Source organism: Delphinapterus leucas, chromosome 6 (genome assembly GCF_059928025.1).
Source record: "Delphinapterus leucas isolate spDelLeu-1000000601 "Yukka" chromosome 6, BTC_Dleu_Yukka2, whole genome shotgun sequence".
Taxonomy (NCBI): Eukaryota; Metazoa; Chordata; class Mammalia; order Artiodactyla; family Monodontidae; genus Delphinapterus; species Delphinapterus leucas.
In genome coordinates, this window is record NC_143134.1 from 69,370,056 (window position 1) to 69,396,736 (window position 26,681).

The 26,681-nt window shown below is 40.1% G+C and overlaps 1 protein-coding gene, 1 non-coding gene and 1 pseudogene across 6 annotated transcripts in view; 1 reads left to right on the top strand and 2 right to left on the bottom strand.

Annotated features, from left to right (window-relative positions):
- PDCD1LG2 (programmed cell death 1 ligand 2) overlaps nt 1-26,681 on the bottom strand; it is a 132,289-nt gene that overhangs the window by 93,179 nt on the left and 12,429 nt on the right. Inside the window, exon 1 of one of the 5 annotated variants that reach the window (XM_022573654.3) lies at nt 2,282-2,553. The exons of the other annotated variants lie outside the window; for them this stretch is intronic. The gene's annotated coding sequence lies outside the window, so the exon portion shown is untranslated. Of the gene's footprint in view, nt 1-2,281; nt 2,554-26,681 lie in introns of those variants that run through there. 5 annotated transcript variants of the gene reach the window in all.
- LOC115803848 (U6 spliceosomal RNA) lies at nt 9,778-9,884 on the bottom strand. Its single transcript, XR_004024643.1, has one exon. It is a non-coding gene; the product is annotated as a U6 spliceosomal RNA (small nuclear RNA).
- Nucleotides 11,275-13,342, top strand: LOC111174548 (thyroid transcription factor 1-associated protein 26-like; annotated as a pseudogene).

The window sequence follows — 26,681 nt, forward strand, 5'->3', positions numbered from 1 at the left end:
CTGTGGTTTTGAGGTCAGACTATCAAAACAATATTGATGTCATTGGGTGGGGGTGGGGGGGAGGAAATATAAGATCAAGAGCTGATTTTTTTTTTTTTTGCGGTACGCGGGCCTCTCACTGTTGTGGCCTCTCCTGTTGCGGAGCACAGGCTCCAGGCGCGCAGGCTCCAGGTGCGCAGGCTCAGCAGCCATGGCTCATGGGCCAGCTGCTCCACGGCATGTGGGATATTCCCGGACCGGGGCACGAACCCGTGTCCCCTGCATCGGCAGGCGGACTCTCAACCACTGCGCCACCAGGGAAGCCCAAGAGCTGATTTTTAAAGGGAAGATGATGAGTTAGGTTTGAGTCATGAAGTAATGCAAGGCAGTGAAGAAAAATGTAGGTCTGGAGTGTGGAACACAATTTGGGACTAGAGATAAAGATAAAGAAGTTATTTGTAATAAAATGTTAGTTGACTTTGGGGAATGAATTAACTCTCTGAGGGGGAGAGTATAAAAAGAGAGGTTTGAAAGAAAAGATCTGAACTCTGAGGAATGCCCCAAAATTTGGAGAGCAGGAGTAAGAGACCAGAGACAAAAGCAGAGAAGAAATGATCCTAAGAATGAAAAGCTTCCCCATCACAATATCTCAGAGCCAAGGGAGGAAATCCCAAGAAGCAGAAGTGGTTGACAATAGACAGGTCGGGAGACTAAGAACTGGGAATCAGCCCCAGGGTTATTAGAGAGGGCTGGAGGGCATTGAGGTGATTGGGGCTGGATAACCTTTCAGATTGCTTTACCTATCCTGGAATTCTGTTAGTTGATTTGAAGATTAGGGGAACACAACATGAGAGAGCCCCACAGCAGTAGAGCAGCGTGGGACATGAGGAGGTCAGGCTGCAGTTGCCTCATTACAGGGTAACCCAAGTATGCTACAGTTAAGTCATGTGGTATATTTGAACGTTGCCATGTGGAATAAAAATTACACACAACAACCTATGGATCACTGTCCGATGCATCTTAAAGAAAGTCAGCTCTGAAGCATGATCCCTAATACTGTCCCGGAGAAATCTGCATCACCTCCATCAGCCCCAATGTCTGCTGTATATTATGCAAATATCCCACATCTGGTGATTCACCAGCCACTTCATCAAATCAATTAATTCAACAACTCAACAAGCACCCAATGAGCACCCATGCATATTGTGAGGCACTGTGAGGGGTACTTGGGATTCAGAGAACCTAAAAGGTGTGGTCTTTGCCTATGAGGAGCTGCAGTTTAATGGAAAGGCTCACAGAAGAAATCTGAGAAGACACGTTGAAGAGTGGGAAAGGAACATCCTGCTGATGGTGAGAGTTCAGGTAATAAAGGCAAATAGACCAGTTCCATGTGGCAAGAGATAAGATTTCATCTATTCATAGAATCTTAGGCTTCAAAGGGAGCTTAAAAAACATCCAGCTCAATTGGCATTTGACTCCTGCTACAACTGTCTGATTACTGCTCACACTGAATATTCTTACTGTACATTTTTGTCAATGTATGTTAATCACTCCCTTCCACAGAACCACAGAATTTCAGGGTCACAAGACCTTATTTGTAGGTAATTTCATTCAAGTTTCACCTCCTCACTTCAACCCTTTCTCACATAAATCCATCGTCATCACTTTTCTACTATGTGCACCTGGACAGTGACCAATAAATAGCAATAGTTGCAGTTTTCCTTCATTTTGCTAAACATTCTTTCATCATTTTATGTAGAATATTAAGCATTTTAGGCCCAAATCACGCTTTTGTTAAATAATGGTTGCCTATATTATAAGTTAATGTAATTATAGTTTTTGTTGTTTTTTTTTAACAGCTTACACTTGAATATAGCTTGTAAACACAGGCTAGCCTGGAATGTTGACTGCCTGCCAAAGGGATAATCACAAACAGGTGTTTGATGTAAAAATCCAAATTTTTAAGTTCCATTAACCCTCCAAAATTCTAAGCAGAGAGACAACTTCAGGAGTAAATTTTTTTTGGTGCAGATTTATTTTGTGCAGAAAAAAAAATAACTCACCTCATAAAACTGCTCAAGAAGAATAATAAGCATAGGACCAGCAAGAGAAATCCTACTATTTTGAGGACAGGAGGAAATTAGCTTGTTTGTGTACCTGAGCACAATTTCTGAGGCAGTTTCCCCTGCCTCCAATGGTGTGCAGAGAAAATGTGCCCATGCTTACCCAACTATGGCACCCTCATCATGGTCTACAACACCAACTCAAAGTATGAGAAAATCTCAACCCACTTGATACTCACATCAGGCCTTGGCACGGCTCCTCAGGCAAAGACGCAAAAGAAAATAAAACAACAAACAGTTGCTCTTTGTCAGATTCCCTCATAGAAGCCAACAAAACAAACAGCCAAAACAAAAACAAAACCTAGGTTGCTGCCGAGACCAATGCAACAAGTAGTAGCTCCAACCCAGGGTTCTTTTTAGCTGGCAGAGAGACGCACGAGGATGGATAACAGAAAACTGTGGGGATAAAGTACACTGAGCAAGACGAGAAAAGATATCATCCCCATCCAACTCAGGCTTTCTCTTAATATGAGTACAATTCAAACCAAAACTGATGCTAAGGAACTGACTGAAGCCCAACCTATTGGCAAGTTTTGGTTTTACTTTCAGTGGCACTTCTCTGCATGCAAGTACCCATTGACCTGCGTGTGCATATTTATTTATTTATGTATTTATTTATGTATTTACTTATTTCAGGTTGTTTCCATGTCTGGCTATTGTAAATAGTGCTGCAATGAACACTGGGGTGCATGTGTCTTTTTTTTTTCTTTTATTATTGGTTAAAAAAATTTTTTTTAACATCTTTATTGGAGTATAATTGCTTTACAAAGGTGTGTTAGTTTTTGCTTTATAACAAAGTGAATCAGCTGTACATATACATATATCCTCATATCCCCTCCCTCTTGCGGCTCCCTCCCACCCTCCCTATCCCACCCCTCTAGGTGGTCACAAAGCACTGAGCTGATCTCCCTGTACTATGTGGCTGCTTCCCACTAGCTATCTATTTTACGTTTGGTAGTGTATATATGTCCCTGCCTCTCTCTCGCTTTGTCACAGCTTACCCTTCCCCCTCCCCATATCCTCAAGTCCATTCTCTAGTAGGTCTGTGTCTTTATTCCTGTCTTACCCCTAGGTTCTTCATGACATTTTTTTTTCTTAGATTCCATATATATGTGTTAGCATACGGTATTTGTTTTTCTCTTTCTGACTTACTTCACTCTGTATGACAGACTCTAGGTCCGTCCACCTCACTACAAATAACTCAATTTCATTTCTTTTTATGGCTGAGTAATATTCCATTGTATATATGTGCCACATCTTCTTTATCCATTCATCAGTCGATGGACACTTAGTTGCTTCCATATCCTGGCTATTGTAAATAGTGCTGCAGTGAACATTGTGGTACATGACTCTCATTGAATTATGGTTTTCTCAGGGTGTATACCCAGCAGTGGGGTTGCTGGGTCATATGGTAGTTCTATTTTTAGTTTTTTAAGGAACCTCCATACTGTTCTCCATAGTGGCTATATCAATTTACATTCCCACCAAAAGTGCAAGACGGTTCCCTTTTCTCCACACCCTCTCCAGCGTTTATTGTTTGTAGATTTTTTGATGATGGCCATTCTGACTAAAGTGAGGTGATACCTCATTGTAATTTTGATTTGCATTTCTCTAATGATTAGTGATGTTGAGCATCCTTTCATGTGTTTGTTGGCAATCTGTATATCTTCTTTGGAGAAATGTCTATTTAGGTCTTCTGCCCATTTTTGGATTGGGTAGTTTGTTTTTTTGAGATTGAGCTGCATGAGCTGCTTGTAAATTTTGGAGATCAATCTTTTTCAGTTGCTTCATTGGCAAATATTTTCTCCAATTTGTTTTGTTTATGGTTTCCTTTGCTGTGCAAAAGCTTTTAAGTTTCATTAGGTCCCATTTGTTTATTTTTATTTTTATTTCTATTCCTCTAGGAGGTGGGTCAAAAAGGATTTTGCTGTGATTTATGTCACAGAGTGTTCTGCATATGTTTTCCACTAAGAGTTTGATAGTTTCCAGCCTTACATGTGGGTCTTCAATCCATTTTGAGTTTATCTTTGTGTATGGTGTTAGGGAGTGTTCTAATTTCATTAGTTTACATGTAGCTGTCCAGTGTTCCCAGAACCACTTATTAAAGAGTCTGTCTTTTCTCCATTGTATATTCTTGCCTCCTTTATCAAAAATAAGGTGACCATATGTGAGTGGGTTTATCTCTGGGCTTTCTATCCTGTTCCATTGATCTATATTTCTGTTTTTGTGCCAGTACCATACTGTCTTGATTACTGTAGCTTCTTTGTAGTAGAGTCTGAAGTCCGGGAGCCTGATTCCTCCAGCTCCGTTTTTCTTTCTCAAGATTGCTTTGACTATTCGGGGTCTTTTGTGTTTCCATACAAATTGTGAAAGTTTTTGTTCTAGTTCTGTGAAAAATGCCATTGGTAGTTTGATAGGGATTGCATTGAATCTGTAGATTGCTTTGGGTAGTATAGTCATTTTCACAATGTTGATTCTTCCAATCCAAGAACATGGTATATCTTTCCATCTGTTTGTATCACCTTTAATTTCTTTCATCAGTGTCTTATAGGTTTCTGCATACAGGTCTTTTATCTCCTTGGGTAAGTTTATTCGTAGGTATTTTATTCTTTATGTGGCAATGGTAAATGGGAGTGTTTCCTTAATTTCTCTTTCAGATTTTTCATCATTAGTGTATAGGAATGCAAGAGATTTCTGTGCATTAATTTTGTATCCTGCTACTTTACCAAATTCATTGATTAGCTCTAGTAGTTTTCTGGTAGCATCCTTGGGATTCTCTTTGTATAGTATCATGTCATCTGCAAAGAGTGAAAGCTTTACTTCTTCTTTTCCGATTTGGATTCCATTTATTTTTTTTTCTTCTCTGATTGATGTGGGTAAAACTTCCACAACTATGTTGAATAATAGTGGTGAGAGTGGAGAACCTTGTCTTGTTCCTGATCTCAGAAGAAATGGTTTCAGTTTTTCACCATTGAGAAGGATGTTGGCTGTGGGTATGTCATATATGGCCTTTATTATGTTGAGGTAAGTTCCCTTTAGGCCTACATTCTGGAGGGTTTTTTAACATAAATGGGTGTTGAATTTTGTCAAAAGCTTCTGCATCTATTTAGATGATCATATGGTTTTTCTCCTTCAATTTGTTAATATGGTTTATCACATTGACTGATTTGCATATATTGAAGAATCCTTGCATTCCTGGGATAAACCCCACTTGATCATGGTGTATGATCCTTTTAATGTGCTGTTGGATTCTGTTTTCTAGTATTTTGTTGAGGATTTTTGCATCTATGTTCATCAGTGATATTGTCCTGTAGTTTTCTTTCTTTTTTTTTTTTTTAACATCTTTGTTGGGGTATAATTGCTTTACAATGGTGTGTTAGTTTCTGCTTTACAACAAAGTGAATCAGTTATACATATACATATGTTCCCATATCTCTTCCCTCTTGCGTCTCCCTCCCTCCCACCCTCCCTATCCCACCCCTCCAGGCGGTCACAAAGCACCGAGCTGATATCCCTGTGCTATGCGGCTGCTTCCCACTAGCTATCTACCTTACGTTTGGTAGTGTATATATGTCCCTGCCTCTCTCTCGCTTTGTCACAGCTCACCCTTCCCGCTCCCCATATCCTCAAGTCCGTTCTCCAGTAGGTCTGTGTCTTTATTCCTGTCTTATCCCTAGGTTCTTCATGACAATTTTTTTCTTAATTTCCATATATATGTATTAGCATACAGTATTTGTCTTTCTCTTTCTGACTTACTTCACTCTGTATGACAGACTCTAGGTCTATCCACCTCATTACAAATAGCTCAATTTCGTTTCTTTTTATGGCTGAGTAATATTCCATTGTATATATGTGCCACATCTTCTTTATCCATTCATCTGATGGTGGGCACTTAGGTTGTCTCCATCTCCAGGCTATCATAAATAGAGCTGCAATGAACATTTTGGTACATGACTCCTTTTGAATTATGGTTTTCTCAGGGTATATGCCCAGTAGTGCGATTGCTGGGTCATATGGTAGTTCTATTTGTAGTTTTTAAAGGAACCTCCATACTGTTCTCCATAGTGGCTGTACCAATTCACATTCCCACCAGCAGTGCAAGAGTGTTCCCTTTTCTCCACACCTTCTCCAGCATTTATTGTTTCTAGATTTTTTGATGATGGCCATTCTGACTGGTGTGAGATGATATCTCATTGTAGTTTTGATTTGCATTTCTCTAATGATTAATGATGTTGAGCATTCTTTCATGTGTTTGTTGGCAGTCTGTATATCTTCTTTGGAGAAATGTCTACTTAGGTCTTCTGCCCATTTTTGGATTGGGCTGTTTGTTTTTTTGTTATTGAGCTGCATGAGCTGCTTGTAAATTTTGGAAATTAATCCTTTGTCAGTTGCTTCATTTGCAAATATTTTCTCCCATTCTGAGGGCTGTCTTTTGGTCTTGTTTATGGTTTCCTTTGCTGTGCAAAAGCTTTGAAGTTTCATTAGGTCCCAGTTGTTTATTTTTGTTTTTATTTCCATTTCTCTAGGAGGTGGGTCAAAAAGGGTCTTGCTGTGATTTATGTCATAGAGTGTTCTTCCTATGTTTTCCTCTAAGAGTTTGATAGTTTCTGGCCTTACATTTAGGTCTTTAATCCATTTTGAGCTTATTTTTGTGTATGGTGTTAGGGAGTGATCTAATCTCATACTTTTACATGTACCTGTCCAGTTTTCCCATCACTATTTATTGAAGAGGCTGTCCTTTCTCCATGTACATTCCTGCCTCCTTTATCAAAGATAAGGTGACCATATGTGTGTGGGTTTATCTCTGGGATTTCTATCCTGTTCCATTGATCAATCTTTCTGTTTTTGTTCCAGTACCATACTGTCTTGATTACTGTAGCTTTGTAGTATAGTCTGAAGTCAGGGAGCCTGATTCCTCCAGCTCCATTTTTCGTTCTCATGATTGCTTTGACTATTCGGGGTCTTTTGTGTTTCCATACAAATTGTGAAAGTTTTTGTTCTAGTTCTGTGAAAAATGCCATTGGTAGTTTGATAGGGATTGCATTGAATCTGTAGATTGCTTTGGGTAGTATAGTCATTTTCACAATGTTGATTCTTCCAATCCAAGAACATGGTATATCTCTCCATCTATTTGTATCATCTTTAATTTCTTTCATCAGTGTCTTATAATTTTCTGCATATAGGTCTTTTGTTTCCTTAGGTAGGTTTATTCCTAGATATTTTACTCTTTTTGTTGCAATGGTAAATGCGAGTGTTTTCTTGATTTCACTTTCAGATTTTTCATCATTAGTGTATAGGAATGCAAGAGATTTCTGTGCATTAATTCTGTATCCTGCAACTTTACCAAATTCATTGATTAGCTCTAGTAGTTTTCTGGTAGCATCTTTAGGATTCTCTATGTATAGTATCATGTCATCTGTAAACAATGACAGCTTTACTTCTTCTTTACCGATTTGGATTCCTTTTATTTCCTTTTCTTCTCTGATTGCTGTGGCTAAAACTTCCAAAACTATATTCAATAAGAGTGGTGACTGTGGGCAACCTTGTCTTGTTCCTGATCTTAGTGGAAATGCTTTCAGTTTTTCACCATTGAGTATGATGTTGGCTGTGGGTTTGTCATATATGGCCTTTATTATGTTGAGGAAAGTTCCCTCTATGCCTACTTTCTGCAGGGTTTTTATCATAAAAGGGTGTTGAATTTTGTCAAAAGCTTTCTCTGCATCTATTGAGATGACCATATGGTTTTTCTCCTTCAATTTGTTAATATAGTTTATCACATTGATTGATTTGCGTATATTGAATAATCCTTGCATTCCTGGAATAAACCCCACTTGATTATGTTGTATGATCCTTTTAATGTGCTGTTGGATTCTGCTTGCTAGTATTTTGTTGAGAATTTTTGCACCTATGTTCATCAGTGATATTGGCCTGTAGTTTTCTTTCTTTGTGACATCCTTGTCTGGTTTTGGTATCAAGGTGATGGTGGCCTCGTAGAATGAATTTGGGAGTGTTCCTCTCTCTGCTATATTTTGGAAGAGTTTGAGAAGGATAGGTGTTAGCTCTTCTCTAAATGTTTGATAGAATTCCCCTGTGAAGCCATCTGGTCCTGGGCTTTTGTTTGTTGGAAGATTTTTAATCACAGTCTCAATTTCAATGCTTTGATTGGTCTGTTTATATTTTCTATTTCTTCCTGATTCAGTCTCAGAAGGTTGTGCATTTCTAAGAATTTGTTCATTTCTTTCAGGTTGTCCATTTTATTGGCATAGAGTTGCTTGTAGTAATCTCTCATGATCCTTTGTATTTCTGCAGTGTCAGTTGTTACTTCTCCTTTTTCATTTCTAATTCTTTTGATTTGAGTCTTCTCCCTTTTTTTCTTGATGAGTCTGGCTAATGGTTTATCAATTTTGTTTATCTTCTCAAAGAACCAGCTTTTAGTTTTATTGATCTTTGCTATTGTTTCCTTCATTTCTTTTTCATTTATTTCTGATCTGAAATTTATGATTTCTTTCCTTCTGCCAACTTTGGGGTTTTCTTGTTCTTCTTTCTCTAATTGCTTTAGGTATAAGGTTAGGTTGTTTATTTGAGATGTTTCTTGTTTCTTGAGGTAGGATTGTATTGCTATAAACTTCCCTCTTAGAACTGCTTTTGCTGCATCCCATAGGTTTTGGGTCATCGTGTTTTCATTGTCATTTGTTTCTAGGTATTTTTTGATTTCCTCTTTGATTTCTTCAGTGATCTCTTGGTTATTTACTAGTGTATTGTTTAGCCTCCATGTGGTTGTAGTTTTTACAAATTTTTTCCTGTAATTGATATCTAGTCTCATAGCATTGTGGTCAGAAAAGATACTTGATATGATTTCAATTTTCTTAAATTTACCAAGGCTTGATTTGTGACTCAAGATATGATCTATCCTGGAGAATGTTCCATGAGCACTTGAGAAGAAAGTGTATTCTGTTGTTTTTGGATGGAATGTCCTATAAGTATCTTAAGTCCATGTTGTTTATTGTATCATTTAAAGCTTATGTTTCATTATTTATTTTCATTTTGGTTGATCTGTCCGTTGGTGAAAGTGGGGTGTTAAAGTCCCTTACTATGATTGTGGTACTGTCAATTTCCCTTTTTATGGCTGTTAGCATTTGCCTTATATATTGAGGTGCTCCTATGTTGGGTGCATAAATATTTCCAATTGTTATATCTTCTTCTTGGATTGATCCCTTGATCATTGTGTAGTGTTCTTCTTTGTCTCTTGTAATAGTCTTTATTTTAAAGTCTATTTTGTCTGATATGAGAATTGCTACTCCATCTTTCTTTTGATTTCCATTTGTATGGAATATCTTTTTCCATCCCCTCACTTTCAGGCTGCATGTGTACCTAGGTCTGAAGTGGGTGTCTTGTAGACAGCATATATATGGGTCTTGTTTTTGTATCCATTCAGGCAGTCTATGTCTTTTGGTGGAAGCATTTAATCCATTTACATTTAAGGTAGTTATCAATATGTATGTTCCTATCACCATTTTCTTAATTGTTTTGGGTTTGTTATTGTACATCTTTTCCTTCTCTTTTCCTTCTCTTTTTCTTTGTATTTAATTTTTGATAGCTTGATTTATACGTGTTTTGGCATGTTTCTCCTTATATTTATCCTGTATGGGACTCTGCGCTTCTTGGACTTGATTGAAAAAATATGGAACGCTTCACAAATTTGCATGTCATCCTTGTGCAGGGGCCAGGCTGATCTTCTCTGTATCGTTCCAATTTTAGTATACATGCTGCCAAAGTGAGCACACATGTGCACATTTAGGAGTAGGAGAAGGGAAGGGAAAGAAGAATACCAGCATGTTCTAGCTACGTACCAAGAACTTTACACAGGTATCATTATTTGTTTTCTGGGGCTGCCATAACAATTCAGCACAAACTGGGTAGCTTAAAACAGTAGACACTGTACTTATAGTTCTCTCCCAATTCTGGAGACGAGAAGTCTGAGATCAAGGTGTCATATGGCCATACTCCTGCTGAAGGCTCCAGGAAAGAATGCTTCCTTGTCTATTCCTAGCTTCCGGGGGCTCCTGTCAATCCTTGGAATATCTTGGCTGCAGCAGGTCATTCCTATCTCTGCCTTCATCTTTTCATGACCTTATTCGTTGTGCATATCATTGCATGTCTTTCCTCTTCTTATTAGGACACCAGCCATTGGGTTAGTGCCCACCCTATTCCAGTATGACCTCATCTTAACTAATTACATCTGCAAACACAATACTTCCTAATAAGGTCCCATTTGGAGGCTCCAGGTGGACATGGAATTTGGAGGAAACATTATGCAAGCTGCTACAGTACTTCATTTCATTCTTGGAGCAACTTGTGGTCTAGATACTGTTAGACCCATTTTACATATGAGGAAACAGTTGACATCGAGAAGCCTTTCTTCATTTGCATGGTTGTACTTGAACTCAGCCCTCTGCGGCCCCATTACACCACGAGGCTTTTCAATATTTTCAATAGTGAGACTCAAACCTGATGGCAAGAAAAGGCCAACTTGCATGCAGTCCTGATGACCAATCCAGTTCCAACCTCCTCGTTTCTCTTGGGCTCATAAGAGTGGGGTCAGAAAAGACAGGGTAGGTTTTCTAAGCCATATTTCTCTAATGTGTTCTAGTCCTCTTAACATGTCTTGCCTCTAAGTCCTCCCCCAACCTAATTGTTTTTATTCTGAAAAAGCAGCATTCTCGTTTCCTCCTTCTCATTCTTTTTACTTTATACCTTAAAGAAGAAGGGATGAAATTTGTAGTAGCTACAAATGGAAGTGGCTGCCTAGGCCCCAAGAATGGGGCTGTGTGGGGAACTGCTTCTCCACCCATAACTCCAGGCATGTGGTTTCAATGAGCGTTGCCTGCTCTTACTTGACCTCCCTTCCTCAGCTACCGTGATTGGCTGAGGAATGGGCATATGTCCTCTGCAAGACTCTAAGAGCTTAGTGTCTATAGGGTTCATACACCACCCACCAGAGCTCCTGCCCCTCTTTAGAAGGGAGATGCACTCCCCCATTGTTTCCCTTCCTCCACCTCATCTGGGCTCCCTCCTGTCTCAGTCTACGTCTCTCCACCCTTCCCTCTGGGCAGCTCAGTTTTTCCTCCACACCTAGGCTTGGGAAAACAGACTCATCTTGGCACAAAGGAAAGCCCTGGGGTTTTCACAACAGGGCCCAAATAAAACTCAAACTAATATCTCAGAACATTTTCCTGCCTCATAAATCTATATGCCTCAAAAAAATACTGGAGCAGTAGATACCAAGGTGTTAACAGGGGCGTTTCTGAGTGGAGGACTTGCACAGGTTTTTTTACTTTCTCCTTTTTCCTTCTATTTTATTTTCTAAATAACTTGCCATGGACACACATTGCTTTTTAAACAGAAATAATTTTTTAAAAATCAGTAATGGAGAGTATAGTTAAATTGCTAAACAACAGCAACAAGAAAACATTTTTAGAACTTGGCATAGTTGAACTGATACTTAGTAATGGGAAATTGGAATTTAGGTCATAAATATTGCATAATAATGATCTCACTAGTGTGCACAATCAGTCTACAAAGCTCTTTTCATTTTCTAGAAGGGAAGGTTGAGGTGAAGAGAGATTACGTGGCTTAACCAAGGACTGATCACCTTGTGAGTGCAGGGCAGGGTTCATTTCTGGTTTTTCCTCCCCAAATATTTTCCTCCAAAAGTAATGTGATACAATGCAATGTGATATGATGCGATGCATTATAAATATGTGAGGGCGATTAAGAGGTACAAACTTCCAGTTCCAAAATAAATGAGTCCCAGACATAAAATGTACAGTATGGGGAATATAGTCAATAATTATGAAATATCTTTGTGCAGCGACAGATGGTAACTAGACCTTATCATGGTGATTATTTTGAAATGTATAGAACTATTGAGTGGGTCGTGGTTTTCTGGTGACATGGTTGGTGTGCCATGGCACTGGTGAGGCTGGCAGCAAGGTGGCAGACAGGGAGTTTTGGGACACGTGGTGAAGGAGCTTCACAGGTAGGATTCAAGAATAAGAATGTGAAACAGATGATATGGCAATCTAACCATCTGCAAGCCTTCATGGGGAGTGTTCTTGAGGGACAAGTCTGCATTTTGAAACGAAAGATTCAGCAAAATTACAAGAAATTACTATGGAGGGTAAAAAAGGCTCAAACCACACAGGAGTCCCAATTCACAGATTGGTACCCTGATCATCTGAAACATCTCTATTTAGATGAAGAGGAACGACTCAAGAATCAACTTAGAAAAGTTGACCAGTCTTTGTTAGAACAAGTTGACTGGCCTTTGTCAGAAGAACAAGTTAATCAGCCTTTGTCAGAAGAGCAATGTAACATTGACCAGGCATTGTCTGAAGAACACTGAAGCAATGAACAACCTCAGCCAGAAATAATGTAGCATAAGAGTAAACTTCATTACTATGCCAAAGAAAAATAAAACATCAAATCAAAAAGCACAGGAAGGGGACTTCCCTGGTGGCACGGTGGTTAGGAAACTGCCTGCCAATGCAGGAGACACGGGTTTGATCCCTGGTCAGGGAACTAAGATCCCACATGCTGCAGTGTGGCTAAGCCCACGCACCACAACTACTGAGCCTGCGCTCTGGAGCCCGTGAGCCACAAATGCTGAGCCCGCATGTCACAACTACTGAAGCCTGCATGCCTAGAGCCCGTGCTCCACAACGAGAGGGGCCACTGCAATGAGAAGCCCGCACACCACAACGAAGAGTGGCCCTCGCTTGCCGCAACTGGGGAAAGCCCGCATGCTGCAATGAAGACCCAATGCAGGCAAAAATAAATAAATAAAATTAATTTATTTTAAAAATATTTTTTAAAAAGCACAGGAAGAATATGAACAGGTACAAGCTAAGTGTGTTGCTAAGAAACAAGAATTTGAGAGTAGAAAACAAGAGAGAGAAGAAGCTCAAAGGCTCTACAATAAGAAGAAAAAGTGTTCAAAATATTGAGCAAAAAGACTATAAAAGGCCAACCAAACTTGAATTTACAAATGGAGTAGCTTCTTAAAAAAATACAAGAACAAAATTAAGTCAGATATGTCATCCTTAATCAAGGGTTAAAATATCTGCTGTTTACTGAGTTCTCTGTATACGTAATAAACCTCCTAACAATTGACTGAATTTATCGGCAGAAACTGGGCTGCTAAGCTATACTAAATTTAAAATGTCCAAATATTTTTGTTTTTGTAAGAGAAAATTTTCTGTGTATGTTCTACATAATATTCTTTTTTTAAAAATTTATTTGCGGGGCTTCCCTGGTGGCGCAGTGGTTGAGAGTCCGCCTGCCGATGCAGGGGACATGGGTTCGTGCCCCGGTCTGGGAAGATCCCACATGCCGCGGGGCAGCTGGGCCCGTGAGCCATGGCCGCTGAGCCTGCGTGTCCGGAGCCTGTGCTCCGCAAAGGGAGAGGCCACAACAGTGAGAGGCCCGTGTACCGCAAAAAAAAAAAAAAATTTATTGGCATCTGAAGGAAGGTTGGCCTGGAGAACTGAAAGAACCTCCTATTTGAGTGACAGGTTCAAGCATATAATACTTTTGCACCATATGAAATTCAGATGAAATAAAATGTTAAAAAAAATGGAGTTACTATGTTGTATACGAGGAACTAACATAGTGTTGTAGATCAATTAACCTTCAAAAGCAAACAAACTCATAGAAAAAAAAGATCAGCTTTATGGTTACCAGAGTTAGGGGTGGGTGGAGGGGGAATTGGAGGAAGGCAGTCAAAATGTACAAGCTTTCAGTTATAAGGTAAATAAGTACCAGGGATGTAACGTACAACATGATAAACATAATGAGCAGTGCTGTATGTTACATATGAAAGTTGTTAACAGGGTAAATCCTAAGAAAGGGAAAATTTTTTTTATTTCTTTAATTTTGTATTTATATGAGAGATAAATATTCACTAACTTACTGTGGTCATCATTTCATGATGTATGTAAGTCAAATCATGATGCTGTACACCTTAAACTTATCCAGTGTGGTATGTTAATTATGTCTCAATAAAACTGGAAGTAAAAAAAAATGCTCACATAAAGTACCTAGAACAGTGTTTGCCACATAGCAGGTGCTAAATCAGTGTTAGCTATTTCAGGTCCAAAAAAAAAGTCCAGTGTTTCCCACTCTGCTAGGCCTTACAGGGAAGAAAAAAAAGAACACAGCCTAAGTGTGAGAAAGAAATGAACCCAGGGTTTTTGGGACATGGGCAAAGAGGAAGAGCTCAGGAAGGCGTGAGAACTACAAGAAGCCAGCAATTTACCTAGAACCAGCCTTAGCAACCCTCCTAATGTCAGGAACAAACTCTTGATACGAGTTTACCTGGAATGTGACAAAAAGGAATGATGGCTAGCCCCCTCTCTTGAAAATGGGGATAGGGGATTCAGAGGTGGGGAGAAAGTCAGGGCAGAGGGGATCAGATAGAGGAGGGAGGAGTCCACATGTGGGCCACCCTGAAAACTGGCTTTCCTTGAGTTGTGGTCAACCCAGGGGCTGGAGGTTGGTCCTAGAGGTTGCCATCATACCAGAAGTCACATACTTGGCTTGGAATCCCACGTGGTCTCCACCTGCCAAAGAAGGCCTTTGCTCAAAGTGAGGGAAGGGAAAGTGTGGCTGGATATTCTGGCCAGAGCAACTGAGGTGGCTGTTTTTAGAAGGAAGGAGGTCCAGGTTTGGCTCACTTTCTGAAAGGCACTCATATAAAAGAGAGTTTTATGGTTTGATGTAAACCGATGATTAAGTACTTTTCCTGCCGTAGCAATCCCCATGTTACTGAATGGAGAAGAAATAACTGGGGAGATGGCTCCTTGTTGAGAAAAAAGTTACTAAAGTCACAAAGGTCAAGTTTCATTAAGGTCAAATTCCTCAGGTAAATCTCCCAAGTGCAGGGGTGGGGGCAGGAAATGAGGGTGGAGAAGAGAGGGGTATGGGAGAAGTTGAACTGCTCCACTGGCCTTTAACAATGAAAAATAAAAGAGAGGGATTCAAGACAAGGAGGAGGTTCTGGAAGGCCTGGAAGGAATGTGTCCTGTCCTCTTCTTCTCTCATTCTTGGGGAGCAGAAGGAGATGCGGGACACACATCCTTGACATTTGAGAGTGCCCTTATGTAGAGATTAATACCTGCTTCTTGCCTGAAATTTCTGAAGGGGGAGGTTCACTGGAGTTTAGGGGGGTGAGGGTGTGAAGGGCTGTAGGGCTGTTTTCAGGGATGAAGAAAATTCAGGCACCCCTCATTCCAGGACCCTGAGCCTTTAGTGACCTCTGAACACCCCAAAAGTTATTGTGGTTTCAGGCGACACAGAGGGAGGGAAATCAGGGGCACAGGAGTCCTGGGCCCTTATCAGGACCACTGACATTAGACTGACCATGGTGAGCCTGGGAATATTTCCCTCCCCCACTCCAAGATAACAGAGCCACAGTTTAGCCTGTTCTGGGAGAAGGGGGGGATATTTGAAAAGCACATATGATTGGAATTTCAAGTGGGACTGGATTCTAGCAGTTCCCCCAAAAGTTAAACATAGATTTACTGTATGACCCAGCATTCTACTCCTAGGTATATACCCAAGAGGATGAAAATATATGTCTACACAAGATGTATACATGACGTGTGGACACCAATGGGTGAAAGTGGCGGGGGGCAGGTGGTGGTGGGATGAATTGGGAGATTGACATATATATACTAATATGTATAAAACAGATAACTAATAAGAACATGCTGTATAAAAAAATAAATAAAATAAAATTCAAAAAAAAAGATGTATACATGAATGTTCATAGCAGCATTATTCATAATAGCCAAAAAGTGGAAAGAACTCAACTGTCCAGCAACTGGTATATGTACAAATAAACTGTGTTATATCCATACAAAGTAGTATAATTCAGCTTAAAAAAGGAATGAAGTACTGATACATGCCACAATATGGCTGGACCTGGGAAACATCATGCTAAATAGAAGAAGCACATATTGTAAAATTCCATTAAATGAAATGTCCATAATAGACAAAGCCATAGGAACAGAAAATAATGAGTGGTTGCCTAGAACTAGGGGTATGGTGGGGAGGTAGATGGATGGCTGATAAAGGGTGTGGGGTTTCATTTCCAGATGATGAAAATGTTTTTAAGTTGGTTGTAGTGATTTTTGCACAACTCCGTACATATACAAAAAAAAAACACTGAATGGTACACTTTAAATAGGTGAATTGTATGGTATGTAAACTATATTTTAAAAAGCTGTTAGAAAACATGGGGCTGGGTTGAGTCGTAATAAATGATCTGCAAATTATGAAACTGGACTGAGATGTGATGGGCCCTCTGCCCAATGGGCTAGGAGGTTTGACAGGATACTGTTGGCAATAGTTACTAGAAAACAGTTGCTAGCATCTTCAACCATGTAGCCCAGATAAGCTGTTCAGAGAGAACCTACGAAAGAAGCAGATGAGAAAGAGGGACAGCCCTAACTAGAATCTTGGTCCTTGTTTCAGGCCCTTTCACAGTCTGGGTTGCGGTCCCAGCGTCAGGTTTGGCCAGATACCTGTGTGGAAGTATGATTTTTGCTCAAGTGGGTGTCTGCTACATCAGACAGTTCTAAGAACACAAAGGATCAAAAATGCCTGAGATTTACCTACTGCTGCATGCCGACTAGGCCTGACCTCGTTTTTAGGGTGGTTGGGAGGAGAAGGACAAGGTAGACCTACAGAACCAAATAATCTACATGTGTTCTAAATTTTCTCCTTTTTCCTCGTCCTGACTCATCTCTGGGAGGAGAGAGGGAGGCAAAACTGTTGAACCCAGATCTAGGATTGCTGTAAGATGAACCTGGTGTGATCCCTGCAACTCAGGCTGAAGGGTCCCCAGAGTCCCAAAATTTTAGGAACTCTGCGCCAGAAATGGAGACAAAAGACCAAATATATATTTCTCATTATATATCACACAGCCATTTCACCCAGGGACTTCCTAACCAGGGCTGATCAAGACTACAGTATGTTCCCAGGACTAAATGGAGGAGGGAATCTATCACCTGAAGCCTGAACCTGGGGAAGCAGATGCAGTGCTTGGACCAAGTGGAGGGGACACCTGAATTCATTGTCACGTAAAGGAAGTCTGAGGTTCACACACTGGTCTTTGGTTTCAATTCTGTTCGGGGAAAAAAAAAAAGTGAAATGATGATTCATCTCTTCAAATTCAGTCAGGGGCAGGAGGAGACTGCTGACTCATGTTTTGGGGTCAGATCAGTGATTCCTAAACCTGGCTGCACAGCAGAATCCCCTGGGGAACTTCAAAAAAATACAGATGCCTGGGCACTACTCCAGACCTCCTGATTCAAAATCTCCAGGGCTGGGGTCCAAAAATCTGTATTTTACGAAATTTTGATCAGGTGGTTCTGAATTAACCAGCCTGTCCTAATTGGTTACTCAGCATTAGGGAATCCCTAGGTTTGATGACGTTGGTCACAACAATATTTGTGAATAAAAGTAAGTAAAAGGGAGAAAAAGAAGGTGAGAACCCAGAGACAAACAGGGGCTATTTAAATATCTGGCTTACATAAAAAGAAATGAAACTGAGTTATTTGTAGTGAGGTGGATGGATCTAGAGACTGTCATACAGAGTGAAGTAAGTCAGAAAGAGAAAAACAAATACCGTATGCTAACACATATATATGGAATCTAAAAAAAAAATGGTTCTGATGAACCTAGGGGCAGGACAGGAATAAAGACACAGATGTAGAGAATGGACTTGAGGACACGGGGAGGGGGAAGGGTAAGCTGGGACGAAGTGAGAGAGTGGCATGGACATATATACACTACCAAACGTAAAACAGATAGCTAGTGGGAAGCAGCCGCATAGCACAGGGAGATCAGCTTGGTGCTTTGTGTCCACCTAGAGGGGTGGGATAGGGAGGGTGGGAGGGAGGGAGATGCAAGAGGGAGGAGATATGGGAATATATGTTTATTCATAACTGATTCAGTTTGTTATACAGCAGAAACTAGCACACCCTTGTAGAGCAATTATACTCCAATAAATATGTTAAATAAATAAATTTGGCTTATGTCTGTCTGTGCCTCTGATTTTCTTTTGCTAAGAAGAGCTGATATTGTGAGCCTCAGGTTACCAGTGGGGAGAAAAGTGGAAGCACTCAGACATGAGTTTATCTCTCCTAAGGGGCCAGAATTAGTGGCAGGTTGGCTTTTAGAAACCATGGTAACTGGTTAGAGGGGTGGCACTGTGTGGAAAGCGGAGAGCAGTTGACACAGGGGGCTGAAAAGTTGGATCAGCATCCACTCCTCACCAGCTGTGTGAGTTGACTGCTCTGAGCATTGGTGGTAAAATGCCTGAACCAAGAGAAGGAGTTCTGTTAATGATATTTTGTAATTTACATAGAATACCCAGAATTTCTTGCATTAGGTGATTAAAGTGAAATAGGGCCTGCTGGTCCCTTTTGCTTAAGTGGCATGTTAAAAATTAGTGACTTCTTTATTTAATGACCATTCTTACTCTGAACTTGGTGTCAGATGAGGTGGAAAGCAGAAAACAAAAAATAAAGAAATTAATATGCAAGCACTTCTTTCTCTAACTATTACTCTGGAATCTTAAGACCACATGGCTGTAATTTTCACATATTCAGTCCACAAAGAATGCTTATTAATTGAACAATGTTATGTTCCAGGCACCAGGGATGCAGAGGTACCCAAGACATTGTTTCTGCCTCAAGGGGTTCATGTCCAGTGGGGAAGAAGACAAATGAGCAGAATTCTCATAGAGGGTGATAAATGCAGGCACAGAGAGTGTGCAGCTGTCTTCCAGCCTCTCTGACAACTTGTCCACGGGGGGAATCCCTCTCAGCCTGAGATGGGATGTTGGTGGTGACAGTGGGGGGGGCAGTATAAGTGCCACAAGAGAAGTAGCTCCTAGGCTGGTACACAGTATAGAGGGGAGACTAATTAATTCTAGGCTGGATGGCTTAAGAAGGCTTTCTTGTTTTACAAAAGAGAGAGATGAAGCTTAGAGGGGTTCAGTAAACAAATAGACAGTGGGAGGCTCAAGAGCCTTCAGAAACAGCAGGGGAAAGAGGACAGAGTCCTGCTCCCATCACCTACCTTCCCACTCCTTCTCAGACCTCAGCACCCTCACTCTTTCCCGCAGAGAAGGAGCAGGTGAGCCATACTCAGAGTAGCACAGGGGTCATGACCAGAGACCTCTGCCCAAATCTCTGTTACATCGTGTACTAGCGTGAGACCTTGAACAAATGACTTTCTCTCTTGGATTCTGTTTCATCTTTTAAGAAATAAGGATAATAAAAGACCTGCCTCATAGGACTGTTATATAGATTAAATGATCTGAGGCAGGGAAAGTGCTTAGAACGGGGCCTGCTGGCACGTAGTAAGTGCTCAGTAAACGTTAATTATATTATTCTTATGCTGTTACCTGGTTGGTATGGCCAACCCAAGCTCAACCTAAAACCTAGCTCATTTTTCCCCCTCACAAAATGTAAAAAGCTTAGTTTTTATACTGCAAAATGATACATTGTATCATTGTAAAGTATTTTTTTAATGAAAAAAAAAAGTCAAGATACCTACCTACCTAACCCCAGAGATAACTGCTTTTATATTTTGGTAAACATAATTCTCTATAGCTCTCTGGACACGTCTATAAGAATGCAACTTTAGTAAGTGGCATTGTATCAGGATGCTATTCAGTGAATGGCTATTATTACTCATCAAAGATATTGTACCTTTCCATGTCAATAATTATAGATCCCATAATTATTTGTAAAAACTGGTAAGTATTTCATTGTATGGTTATACCATAATTTATTTATGCCATCCCCTAGTGTTGGTCAGTTAGGTTATTTCTAATATTGTTGATATTGCACAACAGTGGCACCACTGAATGACCCTACACAGTCAGCTGTGGGCCCTTGTCTGATTATTTCCTGGGACAACTTGCTGTAAGTGGAGTCTCTGGATCAAAGGGTATCAAACTGAAGATATGTGTCTCAGTAAAGTAGCTCATATTGCGAGAAAAGAGACTGGCTAGTCAGCTGGCTTGACAGGCTGGCTTTTGCAGCAACTTGTTGTGGGAGGACAATTAGGCTAATGGTCAGTTTGTGGGAGAGCAAATATGTGGAGGCAGTCCCTGCCCTCGGGTTTCAAACATGTTCCTACGCTAGCAGGTAATTTTTCAGGCCTGAGAAGGAACTCTGTGGGAGAATTTACTGACCTCTTTGTTAGAGCACCAGTGCTGTAGAATTTCTCTGAATATCTGGCTTTTCTAGGAAATCAGTTAGGGAAGTTCAACTGGCTGATAATCTCACTTAACTTTTAAGGAACCTTTTAAGGGTATAACGTCCAAGGGTATTTTGCGCCAATCAGGCTTGGGGAAGATTTTTCCTAGCCCCAAACTTTCCTCATCGCTTGGCCAGTGATCCTGAGCATTTTCCTTAGCAAATGAAGCTGAGATGTGAGGCAACAAACAAGAGTGGTGGCCATGAGACTCAGCGCCTTCTACTGACCAGAGAATAATGAAAGATGAAGAGAGGGTGGAAAGGAGATGGACACAGGCTGCACTGCATCAAGGGTGGGCCAGGTCAGACTCTTACAGGTGGAGGAAGGTGAGGAAAATGTGTGGCCCTCCACCCTACACCAGGGACCTCCCATTCTACCCATTTTATTCCAGTCTCCCTTCCTGACCACTTCAGACACTGTCCTAGCGTGGACATTCCAACACACAGGCTTGGTGTGGGTGAGGAGTGATCAGGAGGAATTTGTGGAGCGTGCGGTCTGCTATGACTTTTAGTAATTCCTAACTGAAGTGGAACGCAGTAACACAGGCTAACATTCACAGAAGCCTAAGTATTGCCAGGGCAGTTCCAAAAACTTTATGTGTATTAACCCATTTAACTCTCACAGCAACCCCAGGAGGTAGGTACTCTCGTGGATCCCATTTTATAAATAGGGAAACTGAGGGCCAGAGGAGGTAAACAATTTGCTGAAGGTCACACATCAGGTAAATGGGAGAATTGAGGTTTAACTTTCATGTCTAATTCTGGGGTTCCTTTATTTACTATTGCTTCTCTTCATTATTGTAAGAATGGGTATCTATGATTCTATCTTCAACCAGACACTCCCAAAATAATCAGAAAAAATATACATATATACACATACATACATATCAGGGGTAACCTTAGAGAAGCTAGTGGGAGTTCTTGAGCCTGTTGGTCAAAGTGAAACCTCTTTAGATTAATCAAAGGCTAATAAATAAAAGAAGATTCGATGGAGCCCCTCCAGGCCTGGGATTGGGAAAGAAAACACTATCTTTAGTGGCAGATCCCTGGGGATTCTAGCTGGAGGATGTATGACATTATCTGACAGCCACATGCTTTGCATTAAAAGTAGGAGAAATGTGAGCATCTTTGCTTTTACTCTTTGTCAACTCTAGTTTCTTTACTTTTCCCTCCTTGTTCCTTTTGTCCCTTCCTCATAGGCTGCAGCTGCTTTGTATCCAACACACACACACTATTCATTTCTCACTCGTGCACATGCATATATAGATTATATAGTTATACATCTATATATCCATATCTATGTATATATACATATATATTTCATACATACACAATTTGTCTCCACAAATTGTTAATTTTCTAAAAATGTTATTAAGTCATCAGGTTTAGGAAATGTTTTACTCCATGTACTGTATTTATAAGGTCATGAAATTATGACCTCACTGCTCAAGAAAACAGGACAATAGTTGGGTCAAATGAGGTACCCAAGATAGCCAGATGCCCAGTCAGAGGCCTGAGCCATTATACGATACTGAGAATGAAGAGACAGAGATGCTGGGAGAAGTGATCAAAAAGTGGCCAGAATCAGCAAGCCATCAAGCAGTGGATGGGAAGGAAGGACACTGGGCTGGCTGGGAGGTCTGGCCTCAAGAGGGGGAGCTCTGCATTTCCATTATGGGTACAGCAGCCAGGATTTTTGCTCCCCATCCACACCGACACTGGGCAGTGAACACCTAGTAGGAGATTTTAAGGATAGTCATGCTACTTTAACTTGACACAGGCTCACTTGCATAAGACATTTGTTATGTCTTCTTTTCGATAGATGTGCATGTGTGTCACATGTATGTGTATATAACTACTGATTTCCAGTAACTTCCTGAATTTCAAACCAGACCATTCTCATAACTATCCTGACTTTGAGGAAGTAGTCTCCTGTCTTACTTCACTCTTTCTATGTTCGCCCCTGTTTCCCCAGTTGTAACTACTCTCTTCATAGCTACCAAACTTGAGGTTTCCCTGACTGTCCATAGACTTTCCAAGTGTTGTCCTTTCACATAATCCTAGGAAAATATCAGAAAAACTTTATTCCAAGCATCATGACCAACATTCATAAATTGTTCTTAGTAGCAATTTGGGTTTTTCTGGATCCACTTTCTCTAAAAGTCCCAACTATCTTCACAACTGGAACTTAATTAATCCACCCAGAACACCAATCTTCTTGAGAAACAATAAGAAGCAGTATTTGTTCTTCCCGAGCACTACAATGAAATTGTTTTTGGAACAAAGAGAGATCTATATCCTAGGATTCTAGGATGATGTGGGATATCCAGAAAGGATTTAAGGCTCTTCACAAGGGTCTATAACATACAAAAAAAGGAGCAAAAATAAAAAGTGGGCTAAGAAAGGGAGGGAAATAAGAATAGACCCCAAACCACAGAGTCTCCTTTTCTCCCTAAGCACACGCCAGGAACACACACTCCCTGCCACATTGCGCAGGCTTTCCATGGCTGAGATACCATCAGCTTATGACACCTGTCACCTAACTGTTCCCCTTGCTTCCATGCCCCTTTAATGCTTCCTCCACACTGCAGAAAAACTGATTTCATAACACAAGCTGGATCAATGATCCCCCTGCTTAAAACTTTCAACAACTTCCCACTACACGTAGAATGGAATCCAACTCTTCACCATGGCCCTTAGGTTTCCATCTCATCTTATGCCCTACTCTCCAGCCATTTATTTCACAACAGGAACTTTTTACCTCTTAATCTCCCTCACCTATTTCTCTCCTCCCCTGCCCCTTTGGCAACCACTTGTTTGTTCTCTGTATCTATGACTCTTTTGTCAGTAAAGCTTTATTGGAACGTAGCCACACTCACTCATTTACCTATTATGTATGGCTGCTTTTGACTAAAATGGGAGAGTTGAGTAGTTGCAACCACATGGCCCACAAAGCCTGAAATATTTATTTTATGGCCCTTTATAGAAAAAAATTTGTCCAGCCTTTTATAAGCGACTAGAGAGAAGGAAGGATAAAGACATAGGGTGTTAGAACACACCCTCACACCATACACAAAAAGAAACCTAAAATGGCTTGAAGACTTAAATATGAGACATGACACCATAAAGAGAACACCTAGAAGAGAACATAGGCAAAACATTCTCTGACATAAATCTTACCAATGTTTTCTTAGGTCAGTCTCCCAAGGCAATGGAAATAAAGGCAAAAATAAACAAATGGGACCTAATCAAGCTTATAAGCTTTTGCACAGCAAAGGAAACCATAAACAAAACAAAAAGACAACCTACAGACTGGGAGAAAACATTTGCCAATGATGCGACCTGCAAGGGCTTAAGTTCCAAAATATACAGACAGCACATACAATTCAATAATAATAATAAAAAAAACCAATTGATAAATGGGCAGACCTAAAGAGACATTTCTCCAAAGAAGACATACAGATGGCCAAGAGACACATGAAAAGATGCTCCACATTGCTAATTATCAGAGAAATGCAAATCAAAACTACAGTGAGGTACCAACTCACACAGGTCAGAATGGCCATCATTTAAAAAGTCTATGAATAATAAATGTTGGAGAGAGTGTGGAGAAAAGGGAACCCTCTTACACTGTAGGTGGGAATATAAATTGGTACAGCCACTATGGAAAACAGTATGCAGATTCCTCAAAAAACTAAAAATAGAGTTGCCATATGATCCAGCAATCCCACTCCTGGGCATATACCCAGACAAAACTATAATTTGAAAAGATACAAGCACACCTATGTTCATAGCAGCACTATTAACAATAGCCAAGACATGGAAACAACCCAAATGTCCATTGACAGATGAATGGATCAAGAAGATGTGGTATATATAATATATACAATGGACTATTACCCAGCTATAAAAAAGAATGAAATAATGCCATTTGCAGCAACATGGATGGACCTAGAGATTATCATACTAAGCGAAGTAAGTCAGAAAAAGACAAATACCATATGATATTATTTATATGTGGAATCTAAAATATGACAAAAATGAACATATCTACAAAACAGAAACAGACTCACAGACATAGAGAACAGGCTTGTGGTTGCCAAGGGGGAGGCGGGTTGTGGGGTGATGGATTGGGAGTTTGGGATTAGCAGATGCAAACTAGTATATATAGGCTGGATAAACGACAAGGTCCTACTGTATAGCAGAGGGAACTACATTCAGTATCCTGTGATAAACCATAATGGAAAAGAATATATATATATGTATATGTATACATATATGTATATGTATATATGTATGTATAACTGAATCACTTTGCTGTATAGCAGAAATTAACACAACATTGTAAATCAACTATACTTCAATAACATTTGAAAAAAAAAAAGAAAAAAACAGGCATAGGGTAGAGGCTGATTGTGGGGATCTTGAATGAGGAGGCCAAGGTGTTTGGACTTTATCCTTCAGTTAGAGGGGAGACACCTGGGCCCCCTGACCAAGAACGTCTGTCTATGGTGACAGAAGTGTGTTTAAAGAGGATTGTACTGGCTTCATTATAAGTGTTGAGAACATGGGGGCTAAAAACAAAAGGCAGGGAGCACAGGAGGTGGCTGCAATTATTCAAAGTAAGGCAGACACTGTTGGTTATCTACCATCATTCAAACCTCATCTTCCATGGTAAAAAGACCCTGATTTTGTTCAGGTGTCTTTCCTCATGTGACGCAGAAAAAGGTGATCTCATCCCTGGCTACTGGGTAACTCCTTGCCAACAACTGGTTTGGGGGGTAGGCATGTGACCTGGTCTGGCTGATGAGACATGAGGTGTGATAGGAACCTAGAACTGCCACAGCTGCCTTGATACAAGCTTGGGTATAAAGCCAACCCACCAGCATGGTGGGGCCAAGGAAATTGCAGAGAAACAGAGACAGAGCCTTTCCATCTGCATATTTCTTGTTACATGAGATAATGATCTTTTTTATTTCGGCCAATATGAACATCCTGATATAAAGGCCAAGAGAGGATAGTAACAGCGAATTCACAAGAGAAGTAATTGGAACAAGAGATTCTGTGAAAGGGAATTAGGTCAATACTGAAGCTGAGCCATGAGGAAGAGGGAGGAGTGAACTGATGGTCCTGAGGTTTAGCTCTGGTGAGTGGGAACTTGATAAACCATTAACAGAAATGGGGAACCACTGGACATGGCCCACAGTCCCTGTTTTAGTCAAGTCATCGCCCTGCAAGTGAGCCAGTGAGTCCCACAGACATCTCAACAGGAGATCTGCTTTGCATATTGCTACGTGACTCTACTCCAAACCTGTGAATACGAGATAAAGTTTATTTGATCCTACAATATTGCAGCTGTGGGCAAACGTTCTCAGAAGCCACAGTAATACACAATATTCATTTTTATTATAGATTTTAAAATTATAGTAGAAAGAACATATTTTGTAGTGGTTATTAGGTTGGAATAAAATCATTTCTTCATAGAATTCAAATAACCATGTTGTTTTAGGGTGAGTGGAAAATATTTTTCTAAAATCAAAAACCACTGAATTTATAGTAGAAAACATTTTCATTGAAGCCCATAGATAAGTGTAATTTAATTTCTTTTTTATTTAAAAAATATATTTAAATCCCTTATTAGTCTACTTTTGAAATAATGCACAAAGAAGAGAAGACATCCAATAAGTAAAATAAATGATAAGAGTATACCTTTATACTTCTGGAGAAACAAGCACATTCAGAGAGAAAGATAGAGACTGAATACAGACTTAGGGTGAAAGTGGGAAGGGTAAACGGGGGAGAAAGAGATGGGGGTGTCTTTTGCACAGCATGGATACACATAGGATGGAAGTCTCAGTGGATGCAAATGCATGGCTAGGGCTGCAGATGAAAAAAATCACAAGCTCAAGTATTGTCCTAGCCCTAAGAGGCAAAATTTAAACTCATTAATACAGCTTTAACAAAATTAATACAGCTTTAACAAAATTAATACAGCTTTAACAAAATTAATACAGCTTTAACAAAATTTTCTAGATGTAGAAACAAAGGAGCTGATCAACATAATAGAACAGAATCCAGAGGCAGAAAGAGAGAGAGAGAGAGAGAGAGAGAGATAACTAGAGAGACATAGATATAGATACAGTCACTTGGTTTATGATAAAGGTGAGACTGCAGTACAGGGAGAGAAAGTATGGTCTTTTCAATAAATGGTGTAGGGACAATTGGATATTCATATGAAAATAAT